We start from the raw sequence: 17753 nt of genomic DNA, 5'->3' as shown, positions 1-17753 counted from the left end.
ATTTAATTCGAAAATTAGTAAATCTAAAAATAATAATTTTTTTTAAACATTTAAAATTATGATACGCAAAAATGTGTGTCGTCTTCATTTATGACATGACCTTTCTTGACAGGGGCTTTCTTGATACGCATTGCGTGTCATTAACACGCGCGTCGTAAGGTTACGACACGCCAATGCGTGTCGTCTTCCTTTATGACAGGGCCTTCCTTGATACGCATTGCGTGTCGTAAACGTGCGTCGTAATTGCGCGTCTTAAATGAGCGTCGTAAATGCGCGTCGTCTCTCTTTATGACAGGGCCTTCCTTGACGCGCATTTGCGCGACGTCTGAGACTTTTACGACGCGCAATGAGCGTCGTAAAAGGCTGATTTTCTAGTAGTGAAGTTTGGTATTTTGGGGGTTTTCAAGTCCTTAGCTCAATCATGGCACTAGTTTAGGTTAGATTTAGACATAAGGAATAACCATGAGACTTTTATGGGACATTTAAACACCTTTTCGGGTGTTTTCGGTTTTGGGAGATCCCCAAACCGTAAACACCTATAAATTTTTGTTTTCTTGTTCTTTTAGGTGATATACACATCAAGGATGGATCTAGACAAGTCCCTAAGGCATTGTGAAGCATCTAGACACCCTAAAGCACCCTAAGGCACTAAATTTGGTGTTTACGGTTTTGGGAGCCTCCCAAAACCGTGAACACCTTGTTCTTGGTGTTCTTGGGACTTTTCTTTGATAAAAACATGTATAGCAAGCTTTAAGTGACTCTAGGATAGAAGTACTTACATTGTGGAAGCTTGAAATGAACTTAAAGTCCAAGAACACTTAGTGTGTGTTCTTGGTGTTTTTGGATAACTAATCAAAACACAAAAATGGATGGATTAAAGGATGTACAATCACTAGATTAAGTGATATACCAACTTGAAATGGCTAGAACACTTACAAGTTTGAAGTATTGAATTAATTCTAGGATGATACTTGAGAGGATTTTTGGAGTTTACTCTTTTTGTAAATGGGGAGTAAACACAAAATGACTAGTTTTTGGGGAGTAAACTCATGCTTATGCATGAGTTCATTGTTTTTGGGTGATTTTTCGACCCAAACATCAAAGATTGGTCGTGAACTTCTAAGACACGAGGTGTTTGCGGTTTTTAAATTTCAAAACCCGAGACGGCACTTTATTTCACCCGTTCATTTAAAGAATAATATTAAAATAATCAAACGAACTTTATATTTTCCAAAAATAAGTAATAATGTGATTGACCTATAAATCGAAGTGATTGACTGTTAGGGTTTGACTGAATGAAAATTTCGAGTTGTCACATGCCCCTCTGTGACAACTGTCAAATTTAGGTCATTTTCGGACTCATGCATCTTTATAAAAACCATTCATGCACAACATGCCATGGCCTAGTAGTGTAGATTAGGTCAAAATCTTGCATAAACTAGGATCCAACTAAGATCTAGGACTAATATACTTGACACTTACGATTCTAGTAAGTTGCTTAACTACAATAGGAAATGCCAATGCTATAATTAGAATGAAACTTCAAACTTTGTTACAATTGAAAAAGGGTGTAAAACCCTAAAAATAAATTAAAATATTCTAATTATATTTCAATATGATGGTAAATATCAAACAATATTCCAAAAATCCTAAAGAGCCAAAAATCCAAATTTATAAATCTTAAAGCTTAAAAACTTTATAAAATTTGGCTATAAACTTTCTAATATCAAATTTTTATTAATCAAATTATGGATTATAATCAATGAAATAGAAATTAAATTATCATGCATTAATCATAATTTATTAGTTAAAAACAAGATTTTTAAATAAATCAAGAATTGCTTAATAAACACTTTTATAAAAATTAGGGTTTTTATAAAAATAAAGGAGGGAATTTTATAAAATTTGAATTTAGGAGAGAGGAGGCTTAATGCATGTAAAATCCTGCCACTCTCCCCTCCCCATGCCCCCTCTCTTCCCAAAACTCAATCATTAAGCTCATTTCCTCACACTTCCTCTTCTCTCTTCACACTCTCTCACACTCCACCCTCCTAACACACAAACTCTCTTTCTCTCTCTCTCTAACCCACAAAAATCCTCCCTTCCACTGCCATATTTCGAGATATTAGGAGACCTTGAAGTGTTCTTGCTTCTCTCAAGATCAAAACCAAGGTATACAACACAATCATCTCTAATAGTTTAATGATTTTACTTCCTCTTCTTCATAGTTTTCTCTACTTTTCGGATTCTATGCCTTTCCATGGCTAAAAATCCTTATTTTTCCATCGTGGTTTGTAGATTCTCACCATAACACAATGAATGTGTTTGAGATGGTGAAAATCTGGGATCAAACCCATGCAAGGAGTGAAAAAGATGCACAAGTGTTCATGTGACTTCAAAATCGAGTATTACATCTTCTTCTCCATTTCTTTTGTTTTCTTGCATGATCAAAAGCATTTAAACCATTTCTAGTGCATCTTGGATGCTCATTCACTCTATGCATGTGCTAGAAATCAGACCTTAACAAAGGCATGCATGATGTTCTTGTCAAAATACCCTAAGAATGTACTCAAAGCAAACATGCAATCTGCCAGATTACTTTTTTCAACTTTGAACGGCCATAACTCGGTCATTAATTAACAAAATCATGATATTCTTTTTGTATTGGATAGTTCTAATAGTTAGCATTCAAACCCAACTGGTCTCATTGTAAAATATTAAATATCTGATTTTTGGCAATTTTTACAAAATGGTTGCACAAACAACTCTTTTTCTGTGGTCACCATTTTTGCCTTGCATGATCAATGGCCTTAAACCCAACCATAAATCTGGGGAAAAATACTTTAGAAACTTAACATATCCAGTGAATGATGGCTGAAATTTCGTGGCTTAAAACCTCACTAAATAGGCTACTAAAATTCATGAACTTCAGCCACATTTACATCTCATGCACCATTGCATGCAACATTTCTTAACTTGTTTGGGTTCATTACCCCTATTTCCTTTTCCTTTTGAAAGCCCTCGCATGCATGTGATAATCTGGAAAATTTCAAGAGCTTTTATCATTTCTTTGATTTATTAAAATTATTGCAAGAAACCAAGGGCATAAATCACATAAAATACTTTAGAGAGTGTGAAAATTGTATCTAACAATTTTCACATACCTTACCTGTGGTGGGTGACTCAGAAAAATAATTTCAAAATTTTTCATCATGCCTTACTATTTTTCCCAATTTTTGATAATTATAATGGCCTAAAAATAGGAAAAATAGTTCTGATTATCCAAAAATTCATGAAAATTTACCAGAACATCATGTTGTACAGTAGGAGGTTACATAAAAATTTTGATGATTTTTCTCTACTGTAAACTATTTTTCTCCTAATTTCTAAAGTTAAATACACTTAAATACACATAAATACCCAAAACCGGATTATACAATATGAAAACCACTTTTGGTATTTTTCCCAGGTTACTTATACTGTAAATGATGTTACAAAATTTTTTTGGTAATTTATTTTAACTGTTTAATATTATTTCTTCAATTAATGATTATTTAAAGGAATAAAACAAGCAAAAATAGAAATACCCACTGAAAAATATCTTTTATATTTTAATCAGCCTATTTATATAAAATAACAGTTAAATAAAAAGTTTGGGTAATTTTGGAAACTGTTTTCTATTTATTCCAATTTTTATTGGAATAAATGCTCAAAAATCATAAAATATAATTAAGCAGCTTGGAAATCCATTTTTATATTTTTCCCAGCTTAGTATTGTGTAATAATAGTTAAGTAAAAATTCTGAGAATTTTTATCCTTTGAATGCTATTTTTCGTGAATTTATGTTGTTATAAAGACTTAAAAATTTGGAAAATCAATATCCCAAAGTTGTAATTAATCGCACGACTCGTAGAATTTCATTATTTCAGAAAAAGTGTAACCAATTAATATAAAAATCCAATACTAAAACATAAATTGGCATTTCACTATATGTAGAGTTTAGTATATTAGCATTAGATTTCGACATGGAAACTCACTAGTGTGTGTTTGATGTCGTAGGATCCCGGTAGTGAGACGTTGGTGCATCTCGAAGTACCACTTGTGCCTACACGAAACATCATGAGTATTCACGCACTCCCCTATTTTCAGTTTTTATGTTTTGGGGTGGAAAAGCATGTCCAGAAAAACTACTGTTTGCATTTGTATTTAAATTGATTATTATCAAACATGATTGCTATTGTATTGCTATGTTTCTTTATGTATGTCTATGCAACACGGAACATGAGAACTTATCGTACTAAGGCCCTTCCGTTATCTCTAACCATTAACTCTTTGAGCCAATGATCATTATGGATAGCGCTATTAGGAATCGACAACTCCTCACTCACCCTATTGCTGGAGTGCATGATACCATATTCATCTATGGAACGATATGCATAGATCTCGATGGGGCTTCAGTCATAGGTTTGGTTGAGACTCATTGTTTGCTCATATACATACAAACTTGTTTCTCGTTATAGCAATAAACTTGTATTCATTAATAGCAATCAACTTTGTTTATCATTAAAGCAATGCACTTGTAATTACGAAAAGCCTTATTTCAAGCTCGATTTTATAAACTTGTGAACTCACCAACTATTTTCATAGTTGACGCTCGTTTTACATGCTTTTTCAGGAAATAATTAGTAAGTGGATGTAAAGATTCATCATCATAGAGCATGCTGCATCGTGTTGAAGCTATTATGAAGTTATATTTTGAACAATGTTGTTTTGGAAAAACTTGTACTTTGTTTCTTTTAAGCTATAGGTTGTAAACTTTTAAATACTGCTATGGTGATGTATCTTTATCTTTTGCAATGAAACCGTTATCGCTGTCATATGTTGCGTTTCCGCTTTAGCGGGGTGTGACAGAAGTGGTATCAGAGCTAAAGTAATAGAGAGCATCGGTTTTTCTTTAAGAAAACACAACCTATAACTAAAACTTACAAAGAAATTCTTTTTACATCAAACATATTACTAGTATAATTAGGTCGGGAGTTGTATCATTGGACCTCAATTAAACATAGCCTGATCACCTATGTTTAATTAAGGAAAGATTTATACAAAGCCTGAGCGAAATATAATGGGAATATGTTCAACAAAATTTTTGAGAAAACTTTATTTCAAAATTTCAAAAGGGTAATTTTGGTGTGTGTAAGCATTGCATATTATAGGCATGCATTGTCATTTATTTCATATCTCATTGAAACTATGTCCCAGTCCACTATGTCAACATCGTCATCTTCCCGCACTACCGCCTCAGCCGACGAGTCCGGCTACGTCACTTTTATCCCTTAACGTAATCCCCCCCGCCTCGGTAGAAGAAGACCCATCGGAGGACACAGAAGATACAGTAAACTCGGTGGAGATCAGCAATGACAGCGCCCCGAGTCAACGACGCGAGGCATCACCTGCATCCGTGTTGCCACAGCCGCCACTTTATGGACTTTGCATTCGGAGGACGGCGAGGAAGAGTGTTCCCATTCCAGGAAGGATAGCCACCAGCACAACAGGACTTGGCACGGCAGGACCTAGCGGGGTAAGACCCAGCGTTGTAGGACCGAGAGCACCCCCACCACAACAAGTCATAAGGATACCTGTCAGGCAGCCAGGTATGACCCCGGAGGAGTCCCGGAGATTGCAGTCGATGGCAGCGGGCCTACGCCACAGTCTCGCTGTGATAGCTGGGCATCGGGAAGTTTTGGATGAAGTGTTGACAAGGATGGAAATCCTATTTCAACATTCGATGGAGGCTGCTGACACTGCTAGTGCTGCTCGACGAGTGGCAGGTCGTGCGATGATCGCATATTATGTGCTTGGAGGGCTATTACTGATTGTGGTATTGATGTTTCTTTTTGGGATAGCTGAAGAGAATAAAAACCTTTAATCTATGAAGATCGATTAGATCTTGAACAACTATATGAATATAAAACAGTAAGAACGCAATAATAAGAACAAGAAAGCTTGAATCAAACGTGTCGAATGATTAAACAAAATCCTCAGAAGAGCTCGATTAAGAACATCAACTGTAGAGGATTAGAAGATTACAAGAACGATTAAAGAAATCTGTTGTACTCTGGATGAATCACTATATCGATAATCTCTAAATCGTTAACCTAATATGCATGCAAGCAATAACTTATATACAATACATAAAAGGCTCACGGTTGGACAGGCCCAAACCGGAGTGTACAAGGCTAAACTATCGAGCCCAAAAGACGCAACATCAAAACAATCTTCAGCCCAACAATCTCCCCCTTTGCGTCAATTTGGAGCGAGACCTTCACTTTTTACTTGGGCCGGCAGCTGAAGCTGGTACCTTCTTCTTCACGGTGCTAAACAGACACTTGGTTATGGAGAGGATGGTCTGTCTAAACCGGATGTACCAGTTGATCATATCATTGAAGTACTTGATGTCATCAGCCGAATTCTCTTTACACCGCTTGATAATAGATAAGACGTGCTCCAAGCAAGCTGTGGTGTAAAGATGCTTGTCAGCTAAAGCGAAGAGACATTTCTGTCCTTCGGCTCTAGTGAACATTACTGAGTTACGCCTCGGATCAATCTTGCCCATTTGCATTTGGTTTAGATCACTGGCCGATCCCACAGGTGCTATCTTTGGTTTCTTCTTAAAAACTGTGGCGACCTCCTGATCCATTAGGGCAACCTCCATGATGTAGCAGGCCAACATCCTTTTGACATGGTCTATGATGGGACCATATTCGGCTTCATCTGTCAGAAGGATATTGTACAGGACAATCCAGTCATGAGGATTCAGATTTGGCAGATCCGCCAGGGAGATAATATGAGCAGTTTTTGTTGATCCACGAATGAGCTTGAACTTAACGTTTGTGAATCTCCCCACGGCATAAAGCTTCAGCACCCGAACGTTAACAATCTTCTGGGCGCTCCAGGTGAGGTATTGAGGGCGAGCAGCCTCCAGGTAGAAGTCAATGAGCTCCCTGTCAAGTTCATCGTTCGGATGCGGGACTTCGAATATGTTAGAGAAGGCGTGGAAGATGAACGCCTTTCGAGTCAGCGGCATATCAAACTGCGAATCGATAGTGTTGTTGCAGTCGAATGATATAACCGGCTCAAGCCATAATATGCTTGGAGTTTCTATGGCCTCTTTAATCATACGTTCCCTGGTCCAGGCAGGGAAGAGCGTCTTTCGGCTCTCAAGGAGATCGTGGGCTTCTTTTTGCTTGCGTTCGGCTTCTTCAGCCTCTCGCGCCACACGACTGGCATCATCGTCAGCATTGCGACTGTTCTTTCGCTTTAACATGTCAGCAATGGTCTCCTTGTCTTCATCTTCATCTTCCTCAGCTATGTTTTTGCCCTTGTTCTTCACACCCGAACCCGAAGCATGACCAGTTGGAGATGGTTCGGTTGTGTGAGTAGCTTTGGAGGAAGGAGGTGGTTTCGATCCTGTTTGCTCATCTCCCCCTTGTTTCGGAATGGACACGAAACTCGGTAGGCCTTCGATTTTGCTGAGAAGGTCCATGGCTGGAGAGAGCTTTTCAGCGAGGGTTCGCCTCACCGAATGGTTTAAGATGGGGTCGTGTGCTTCCAGGATGTTTGATAATGCTGCGTGGACATCCGAAACACACGTTTTGATCACCTCCCTTTCGGATCGAAGAGCTTCCAGTTGTTGTTGGGAGTTGTAAAGTTGCGTGCTCTTGACCTTGAGGGCGGTTGTTTTGTTCGCCAGGACGTCCATCAGAGAATTCTCAGCTGCAAGATCCTCTTGTAGCTTAGCTAGGCGGACATCGATGGAGGCACGAAGTGCCGAGTTGTCGTCGCTTAGATTTTGGCGTAGGGCAGCGAACAAAGTCAACTCCGTTGAGACGAACTTGGCCAATTGCTGAACAATTGGTTCCAGAGTTGTCTTGGTGGCGTCGGCGCTTTCCTGCAGGGACTTCAGTAGGACAGAAGCGTCGGAGAATAGTTTATCGACTTTTTCGGTCGCTGCCTCACAGGCTCTGGTGGAGACGTCAATCGCAGTAGTTGCTGAGGCCACCGAATCATGTTGAGCCCTGGAGAAGGCGTCAACAATCTTCTGAAGGGCAGCTTCAGACAGAGATGACTGCTGGTTGGAAGAGGAGGCGAGAAGTTGATCAACCTTCTCGTTAAGCTCTTTGAGATGCTTCTTCGTCACAGGAGCATCATCCTCCTCATCACTCTGAACTTGAAACGAACTATAGTAGACCGAATCGAAGTTCATGTGATCACCACCAAGGTATTGGTCGTCGCCATCGGAGGCGTCTTCTGGAGATGGAGGGGGTGGTGAAGCTGGGGGTGTTGTGGGTTTTGTGGGTTCAGGTTGAGTGGGTGTTGGATTAGTTTCGGGTGGTGGTTGTGTATGGGTAGGTTCGGTTGTATGGGTTTGAGTTTGTGGTTCGGTTACAGGTGGGGTTTCGGTAACTGGGGGTGTTTCGGTTGATGTGGTGAAAATGGGTGGTGGTATAGGGAAAGAGGTTGGGGGAATAGTGGGGTTTATGGTGGGAATGGAAATAGGAATAGTTGGTGGAGGTGAAGGAACTGGGGATTGATGAAGTTCCATCTCTGGGGTTGAGGAACGAGGTGGTGTATTGCCTCGTTGAGGAGAGTCGTCTCCTTGAGAGCCTTCAGAATCAGAACTCCCTCCCTCAGAGTCACTGGAAGAAGAAGGAATTACAAGCTTTCGCTTCAGTTGGGTCTTCCTCCTCTTCGGTTGTGGGGACTGAGCAGCCTTCGGTTGTTTTCTCTTTTTGGGTGAAGGTCCCTTTGGAGCTTTGGACACTTGCTTCCCTTTGTCACCCTTTTTGCCCCTGTTGGTCGGTTTGTCAGCATTATGGATCGATCTGAGCATATCCGGTGTCAGTTCCCTGGGACCAGTTGGCCTGAACTCCTTGATCGTCCGGATCAGTCTGCTGTCAGAGGGCACGTCTGCATACATTGTCTCCGGGATGGAGCCAATGAATGAAAATTTTGATGCATCTGAGACGATGATCTTCTTGGTATGGAATGTACCAACAGAAGACATCGATGCACCATCAGCAGTAGGAACGTTGAACTTGTCCATGGCCCATCTTGTAATCAAGATCCAGAACCGGGCCAACGACACCTCAGAGTGTCGGGATGAAGAAGATAGGCTCTGGATGAGCTGTTGCCATAGGACCAACCCATAATCCAGGTTAATCCCGTTGTATACCCCATACATTATCGACAGGAACAGACGACTTGCACCGTCGGACCCTGAGCTCCGCTCCGACAAGCCCTTGAAAAGGACTGTAAATAAGCCATTCCACTGTGGCGGCAGGCAAGACTTCTTAAACTTGGTGACAAAGGTGAGAACCTCTATGTATCCCATGTTGTAAAACATGCTAAACAACATCCCAACCGGGATCGTCTCCGGGTTAATTCTCGATGGGTCAGCAGCAAACCCAAGCATGGTGCAGAAACGGGGGCGAGAAATGGAAGTCTTGTGTTCTGCAATCTCGAAGAACACCCGGTCGACTGCCTTGTCGTAGTAAGCAGTCGCATAAACCTACGATAGAGCCACCATCGGCACGGTTTCAATGCTGGAGAGTGCTGGAGCAAGTTGAGAGTACTTCAAACATTCGATGACCGGCGACATATAGGAGTCGTACGCCAGTGGGTTGAGATCAATGACCAGACATTGCTGAGGACGGATGGGGAGAATCTGAGAAGTAGCATGAACGGAAGAAGATTCAGCCATTGTTGCAGGTTGGAGAAGAGGATGAACAGTAGATGGTTTATGAGTTTTTGCTCTTGAGAAATTTCGGAGGCAGTAAAGAGGTAAAAGGTTTTGTGGACTGCCTTTTATAGTGAGGGATTGGAGAGAGAAAGATCGTTTCATATCTTCTATGCGATGATCACGTAGGAGAGAGATTGTCAGAATCCTAGGATCACGCTACCCAACAAGCGCCGCTTCAGAAGAAAATCGCTTCAAATCCGCACGCGCCATTAATTGCCAGAGAGATGACGCTTGGATTTCGCACACGCGTCCATAAGTGTCAGTAAAAGCGCGGCCGTTTCAAATTCACACGCGCCTTCCTTTTTACCGTCGTTTGAATTTCTATCCCTTTTAACTCCCGCCGAGTCAGCAACCTTTCGTCTTATCATTTTTAAACGGCATCTTTTTGAATTAAACGTCCACGTGGATTATTTCTAACCACAGCACCATAATTACAGCCTGTAAATAATTAGTAACGGAATTTTGGAAAAAACAAGGGTTTTCGTGCAAAGAGTGTAAAAGAAAAAGAAATAAAGCAACTCTTTTAAGGATAATCTGTGATGTCAATAATGACACGAAACTGATGATCCCGGGCACGAATCTTTTCCTTCAAGGTCAAGAGAGACCTCAAAGTGTTAGTGTGGAATCCCGTTGAATTACGATCAAACATTTATTAATAAATGTTGAAAGGCTTCTTTTAATAAGGCTAAATAAGGGTGGTTTCGCTTTGATTCATCAATTCTATTCTTGAAATAAGAAAGAAAGTGAACAAAGTACTTGTGAGACCGGTGTAGCCTGTTGAACAAGTAGGTAGGAATTTATTTTGTATTGGCTTGGAGTAATATAAGATCTCAGAAAAAATTAAAAATTGGATCCCTTGGGAAGAAATGTTATGGTGAGTAACAATTTCATAGGAATCACGCAAAAGGAAATTTGAGATTTTATAAGGGTACATTCGTTAATTCTTTGGTGAAAGCTTGAGCAAATTAATTGTTCACCGTCAATTCTTTGGTGTTGAATTTTGGGTTTCACTCAGCTCGTAGTGGCACGAAACTAAGATCATAAACACAGATGTTGTGTAACCATAAACCTCAGTGGTAATTTCTGAGAGTCTCAAGGGTTACGTTGATGAAACGAATGGAATGGAGAAGTGTAATGGGGATGGTGTAAGAAAACATAGTACCTCTGCTGCGAAAATAAGGACCAAGCAGGAAACTCTTAACTCATGTGAGAAGAGAGTGAGGTAGCTCACGATTAGAATAAATGTGTTAGCCTTATTGGGAAGACAAGGTTTGTGTATACCAGGTCATGAAGGCTATTATTCAAAATCTTATGAGGCTTGGGACGCATACAGCAGCATGCTTCTAGGGACACTTAAGTAGTTCATCGATGGTATCCCCATAATCAGACAAACACACAAGAAGAAGTAAAAAAATATTTTTGGAGTTTTTGAAATTTAAAAAAAATAAAAATAATAAAAGAAGTTAAAAAAAAAATAAGTAGAGAAAAAAAAATAAGACGAAAAAAAAACTTGTTAAAAAAAAAAATGAAAAACCGAACCCGAGCGTTCGGTTGGTCTCGGTTCCAGAGAATTTTGAAAAACCGAACCCGAGCGTTCGGTTGGTTTCGGTTCAGGAAAATTTTGAAAAACCGAACCCGAGCGTTCGGTTGGTTTCGGTTCAGGAAAATTTTGAAAAACCGAACCCGAACCTTCTGTAGGTTTCGGTTTTGGAAAATTTTAAGAAACCAAGGAGTTTAGACATGCAATTTGGAAAAACTTTTTACACAAAGAAAAACAAATTTTGTACAAAAAATATACAACATAGAAAAACTACCTTTGAAGTAATGAGCGAGTCAGATGATTGAACCGAACCTGAACGTTCGGTTGGTTTCGCTTCTTATATTTGAGGTTGAGAGGTAGTGTGAGGTACTGACTCTGATTCCATCATACCTAGCCCTTGCAGTATTTTATTGAATGATGCTTCAGGAAGAGCTTTGGTAAAGACGTCAGCCAGTTGATCAGTGGTTCTTACGAAGTGAACTTCGACATTTCCATCTTCCACATGATCTTTGATGAAGTGATACCTCAGTGCTATGTGTTTGGTTTTGGAGTGTTGCACTGGGTTATGACAGATCCTAATTGCACTTTCAGAGTCACAATATAGTGGGATCTTCTTCATATTGAGTCCATAGTCTCGAAGTTGACTCTGGATCCAAATCACTTGGGATGTGTAGGATGCAGCGGCAATGTATTCCGCTTCGGCAGTAGACAACGACACACACGTTTGTTTCTTGGATTGCCAGCTGACCAACTTCCCGTCAAGGAATTGACAGCCACCAGTTGTGCTTTTTCTGTCGAGTCCACATCCTCCAAGGTCAGCATCAGAATAGGCTTGAACGAAGAAGCCTGAGTTGGATGGATACCATAGACCTAAGGAGGTGGTTTGCTTGAGATAGCGTAGGATGTTCTTCACTGCCAGCATGTGAGGTTCGCGTGGGTTAACCTGAAATCGAGCACAATAACACACAGAAAACATGATATCAGGCCTGCTAGCAGTTAGATACATCAGTGAGCCTATCATTTGACGATAGAGCGTGATATCGACAGCCGGTTTGTCTAGTGAAGGGGTAAGCTTGGTGCCGAATGCCATTGGGACTTTTACTTTTGAGTCGCCCATCATTCCAAACTTCGCTAGGAGAGTCTTCGTGTAAGCTTCTTGATTGATAAAGATGCCTTCGGGTCCCTGTCTTATATTTAAACCAAGGAAAAAGTTAATAGGACCCATTGAGCTCATTTCAAACTTAGTCTCCATCAACTTTCTGAATTCAGCTGTTAAGCTGGGATTCGTGAAGCCAAAGATGATGTCATCGACATAAATTTGAACTATCATAAGGTGGTTACCTTCCTTTTTGCGAAAGAAGGTTGGGTCAACCGAACCTTGTTTGAATTTAGACATCTTTAAAAATTTTGTAAGCGTTTCATACCAGGCTCTCGGAGCTTGTTTGAGGCCGTACACAGCTTTATCCAGAATATAGCAATGATTTGCATACTTTTCGTTCACGAACCCAGGAGGTTGCTCCACATACACAGTTTCTTCGAGTTCTCCATTGAGAAATGCACACTTGACGTCCATTTGGAAAACCTCAAAGTTTTTGTGAGAAGCATAGGCCAGAAATATTCTAACAGATTCTAGCCTAGCTACTGGAGCGAACGTCTCTTCGTAATCTATCCCTTCCTCCTGACAGTATCCCTTTACAACCAGACGAGCCTTGTTCCTTATTACATTACCTTCCTTATCCATTTTGTTCCTGAAGACCCACTTGAGACCAACAACTGAAGCATTTGGTGGAGTTGGAATGAGGCGCCAGACTTTATTCCTTTCAAATTCGTTCAGTTCGTCTTGCATTGCTTGAACCCAATCAGGGTGATCGAGGGCAGTGTTAACTATCTTCGGTTCAACTTTTGATACGAATGAGTTAAACATACAAAACTCAACCTTTGAAAATAAGGATGTCTGTTTTGCCTTCAGTTGTGATCGGGTCAATACCTTTTCAGATACATCACCAACTACTTGAGAGATAGGATGATCTCTGGTCCATTTGATAAGAGGAGGGTAATTCGGATCAAAGGTTGGGTCTAGTTCAGCATTAATCATCTCTTCTGGCTCAGATTGGCTATCGTAATCAAGCGTCATATCATCATGCTCCCCCTCAATTGATGAGCTTTGAGAAACATGAGGTTCAGGGGTTTCTTGAGATGCTGAGCTTTCAGGCGTTGAAGCACCTTCAGTTGGAGAGACATCTTCGGTTGGAGAAGCACTTTCGGTTGAAGTTGTAGAACTTGGCTCCCCCTGGACTTGTGAGCTTGGCTCCCCCTCGACATGAGAACTTGGCTCCCCCTCGACTGAAGCATTGTTGGATGGAGAGTCATCAGTGTTCATGCATTCTTCTTGCAGCATCTTCGCCAATTCGTTTCATATGATCAACTTTGTTGTCAGCTGCACCTGCTTCTGAGAGAGAAGCTTTTTCCGGTTCGTCAAAGAGTTCCAGAAATTTCTCATATAAGTTGGCGATAGAGACTGTGACTTGGCCAGTTTGAGGAAAGATTTCCCCAGCAGTGTCTTCGTTGGCCTGCAGCTTCTTGACATAGCTATCGTCAAAGGTCACATAGTATGTCTCTTCAATCCTTCTTGAACGCTTGTTTAGGACCCTGTACGCCTTGGAAGAGAGCGAGTAACCCAGAAAAATTCCCTCGTCGGCTTTGACATCAAACTTGTTACGGTGTTCTTTAGAGTTAAAGATGAAACACCTTGAGCCGAACACATGAAAAAATTTCACATTGGGCTTTCTGTTGTTTAGTATCTCATATGGTGTGAGCGTGAATCGCTTGTTGAGATAGGACCTGTTCTGTGTAAAACAAGCAGCAGAGATAGCGTCAGCCCAAAAATAAAGAGGTAAGGAAGTGAAACTTAGCATAGTTCGGGCAGCTTCACACAAAGATCGGTTCGTCTTTCGACTATTCCATTCTGTTGTGGTGTGTAAGGAGCTGAGAAATTGTGACTAATTCCCTTTTCTGCAAGAAACTCTTCAAACTCCCTGTTCTTGAATTCAAGACCGTTGTCGCTCCTGATGTTGCGAACAACCTTCTTGAGTTGTACTTCAATTTGCTTGATAAACACTTTCAGCTTTTGAGTCGCTTCAGATTTGAGCTTTAGAAAGAACACCCATGTAAATCGTGAAAAGTCATCAACAATAACAAGAATATACTTGCTACCACCGATGCTTTCGATAGATGAAGGACCACACAAATCGATATGAAGTAATTCGAGTGGTTCAACAACTTTTGTGTTGATTACAGATGGGTGACTTTGACGACTCTGCTTCCCCATTTCGCATGCAGCACACAAATGCTCTCTGTCGAACTTGAGCAATGGGAGACCCCTAACATGACCTCCAGTGACAAGACGGTTGATATCTTTGAAGTTGAGATGAGAGAGTCTTTGGTGCCACAACCAGCTTTCGTTGGATTGAGCTTTAGATAACAGACATATGGCTGGGTTTCCTTTGATGGGTTTCATGTTCAGAGGAAACATTTCACCCTTTCGCTCTGACTTTAGAATCACTTTCTTTGTCTTTTTCTCTATGATTTCAGAACCTTCATCATCGAATGAGACTTTGAGACCTGTACCTCCAACAAGCTGAGATACACTGATGAGGTTGTGTTGGAGTCCTTCCACATAAGCAACCTTCCTTATTGTAAAGTCACCATTCGTTATCATCCCGTATCCCTTTATGGTGCTGAAAGAATTATTTCCAAATTTGACGTTGCCACCATTTGCAAGAGATCTGTATTCCCTGAGCTCCTCTTTCCTCCCAGTCATGTGACGTGAGCAGCCACTGTCGATATACCATTCTTCTTCGAACTGCTCGTCACTTATAACCTACAAACATTAAGCAGATTTAGGAACCCAAAGTTTCTTGGGTCCACATGAGCTTTTCATGGGAACAGGAACAGTAAGAGAGATGTCAACTAGATATGTTCGTTTTATAAGAGTTGTTTCATCTTTCTTTTTAATAGTAAACACTCTTATCTTATTAGGATGGGATGTGTTCGGTTTGGACTCAGGTTTAGATTCATTGATCTTCTGTTTTCCCTTTTGTTCAGCGGATGGATGAGATTGTTGAGAACGGACAGAATTAGCTTTAGAGCTAGATCGAGATGAATTGGTGGAAGTGGAAGAATTAGAAGAAGTAGAAGAAGTTGGTTTAGTAGAAGAATTGGGTTTAGATAGAGAGGATTTCTTGGCTGCAGACTCTAGGTGATCCTTTTGCTTGTGATCATTGGAAGGACCGACCTTAGAGTTTTGATCCTTTTTTACTTCAGAACCGAACCTTTGCTTTCGGTTGAAATCGTCTTGTGAACCGAACCTTGGCTTTCGGTTGAAGTCTTTCTCAGAACCGAACGTTTGCTTTCGGTTGATGTTTTCTTGCGAACTGAACCTTGCCTTTCGGTTATTGTGACTCTCAGGCTTTCCAACAGGATTGTTTTCATACTTCAGATTTTTATCTTGATGTGAGAAGTATGCATTCTGGGATTGCCAGAATTGTTTCCTTTCAGAAAGTTTCTTCCTGTATCTTTGGTTCCTTTCTCTCTTCTTATTTCTCATCTGCTTTGGTTGATGATGAACGTTAGCTTTCATTTTCGGTTTTTCCTTGGCTGGTTCCTTTTGAACTGAAGGAATTTTACTTTGAGCCAAGGAAGCAGAGGGAGTGTCTGAAGGAGTTTCACTTTGAGATGAGGGAGTGGAGGGAGCGTCTTCTTTTGTCGAACTTTCATCCTCCTGAGGAATGGCTTTCGTACCACTGGTGTTAGGCTCATTGAAGTTATCCGGCTTATTCAAGGGTTCTGGTATGTATCTTCCTTTACTCATCCAGGAGGTTTTTTCAGATAAGCCAATAGTTTCGTTTGCATTATCTATTGGAGCTTCCCAGAAGTACTCATCACAGCCATCAGCATTGTCTTCGTTCACAATAGCTGTGAGTTCGGCTGTTTGATGTTCGGTTACTCCAGTCACCTTGTATACTTGATTCGGAGTGGTCCTGACCTTTTGATACACAACAGCTTTCTCTACTAATTTCGGGGACTTTTGTTGGGACAATCGAGCGAACTCCACAGAATTTTCAGAAATAAGATTTTTGTGGTTTTCAGGTTCGCTTTTAACAAATTCTGAGCAATCAACCGTGTCCTCTACAGAAATTTCACTCATGGTATCGTCCTCGTTAAGCTCAGATGCATTTTCAACATCAATTTTGTTTTCTGAGCTTACGTTGGCGTTTAAAGAGTCAAAATTTTTCCATGGTTTCGGTTCTCAGTTTAAGTCTATCGTTTTCATCCAAAAGATTTTTGAGCATGTCCTTGTGGTCCTTGGATTTAATGAAGGACTCAATTTTGTCCAGTCCATACATATAGGTCGGATTGACATCATCAGACGATACCACACTCTCACAATTGTAGGCTTCGGCATCGATTTCATCCTCCTTAAACTCTAGGAAGGGCAAAATCATACGATGGATCTTTTGGCCTATTTCACAATCTAGGTGAAGCTGAGTAATATTAGAATACAGACGTTTAGCAATTAAACAAAAAACATTCCGTTGTTTCAACAATTTTAAATTGTCTCTTTGCAAATAAATGTTTTCGTCCTTGACTTTAACTAATTCCGACTCTTTTAACTCGATCCACATTCTCCGCTCCTCACTCTTCGACGCCACCCTGCTTAATTGATCAGTTAGGTTAGAATTGGTGACTCGAGTTTGAGTTAGGCTACTATCTAGATGAGAAATTCTTGTATTTACGTTTTTTAGTTCTTTCTCATATGAGGATGGTGGTACTTTAGATGAAATAAAAACAGATTGTACCTTATTTATCAGTTCATCGAGCTCATTGAACTGTTGGCTGAGGGGTTTTGCCGTAAAGCACATGTCTTCCTGCACCTTCGGTCCATCGCTTCCACCATCGGTGTTGTATCCTCTCATTTGAGATACGTCAGTCACCATGAAGCATTTTCCTCCACTGCTTTCCTCCTTAGCCACATAAGCCTTTCCATGGGTAGGCTTTCTCACTTCGTCGTCTTCTGAGTCAGTAGACCAAACTTCAGTGCTACCGAACTCGTCATCATTAACCGAACCCTGCACAATAAGAGCATTAATAGAAGGGTTAGCGGTAGACTTCTTCTTTCTCAACTCATCCAGTCTCTTCTGTAACACAGCTTCCTCTTCATTTCCATCGTCCTTTTCAGCCATCTTCTTAAGAACACAGTCCTTAGCATAGTGGTTTTTCCCACCACAGTAGAAACAGCTTACTCCGGAATCGCCGTCCACCTTCGGTTCCTTTTTGGGCTCCTCAGCCTTCGGTTCATTGTTTACCTTTTCAGAGCTGTAACTCCCCTGCCAATTTTGGTTTTTGTTGCTGGGG

This window comes from Lactuca sativa, chromosome 8 (assembly GCF_002870075.4).
Source record: "Lactuca sativa cultivar Salinas chromosome 8, Lsat_Salinas_v11, whole genome shotgun sequence".
In the NCBI taxonomy this organism is placed as follows: Eukaryota; Viridiplantae; Streptophyta; class Magnoliopsida; order Asterales; family Asteraceae; genus Lactuca; species Lactuca sativa.
This window is presented reverse-complemented; position numbering follows the sequence as displayed.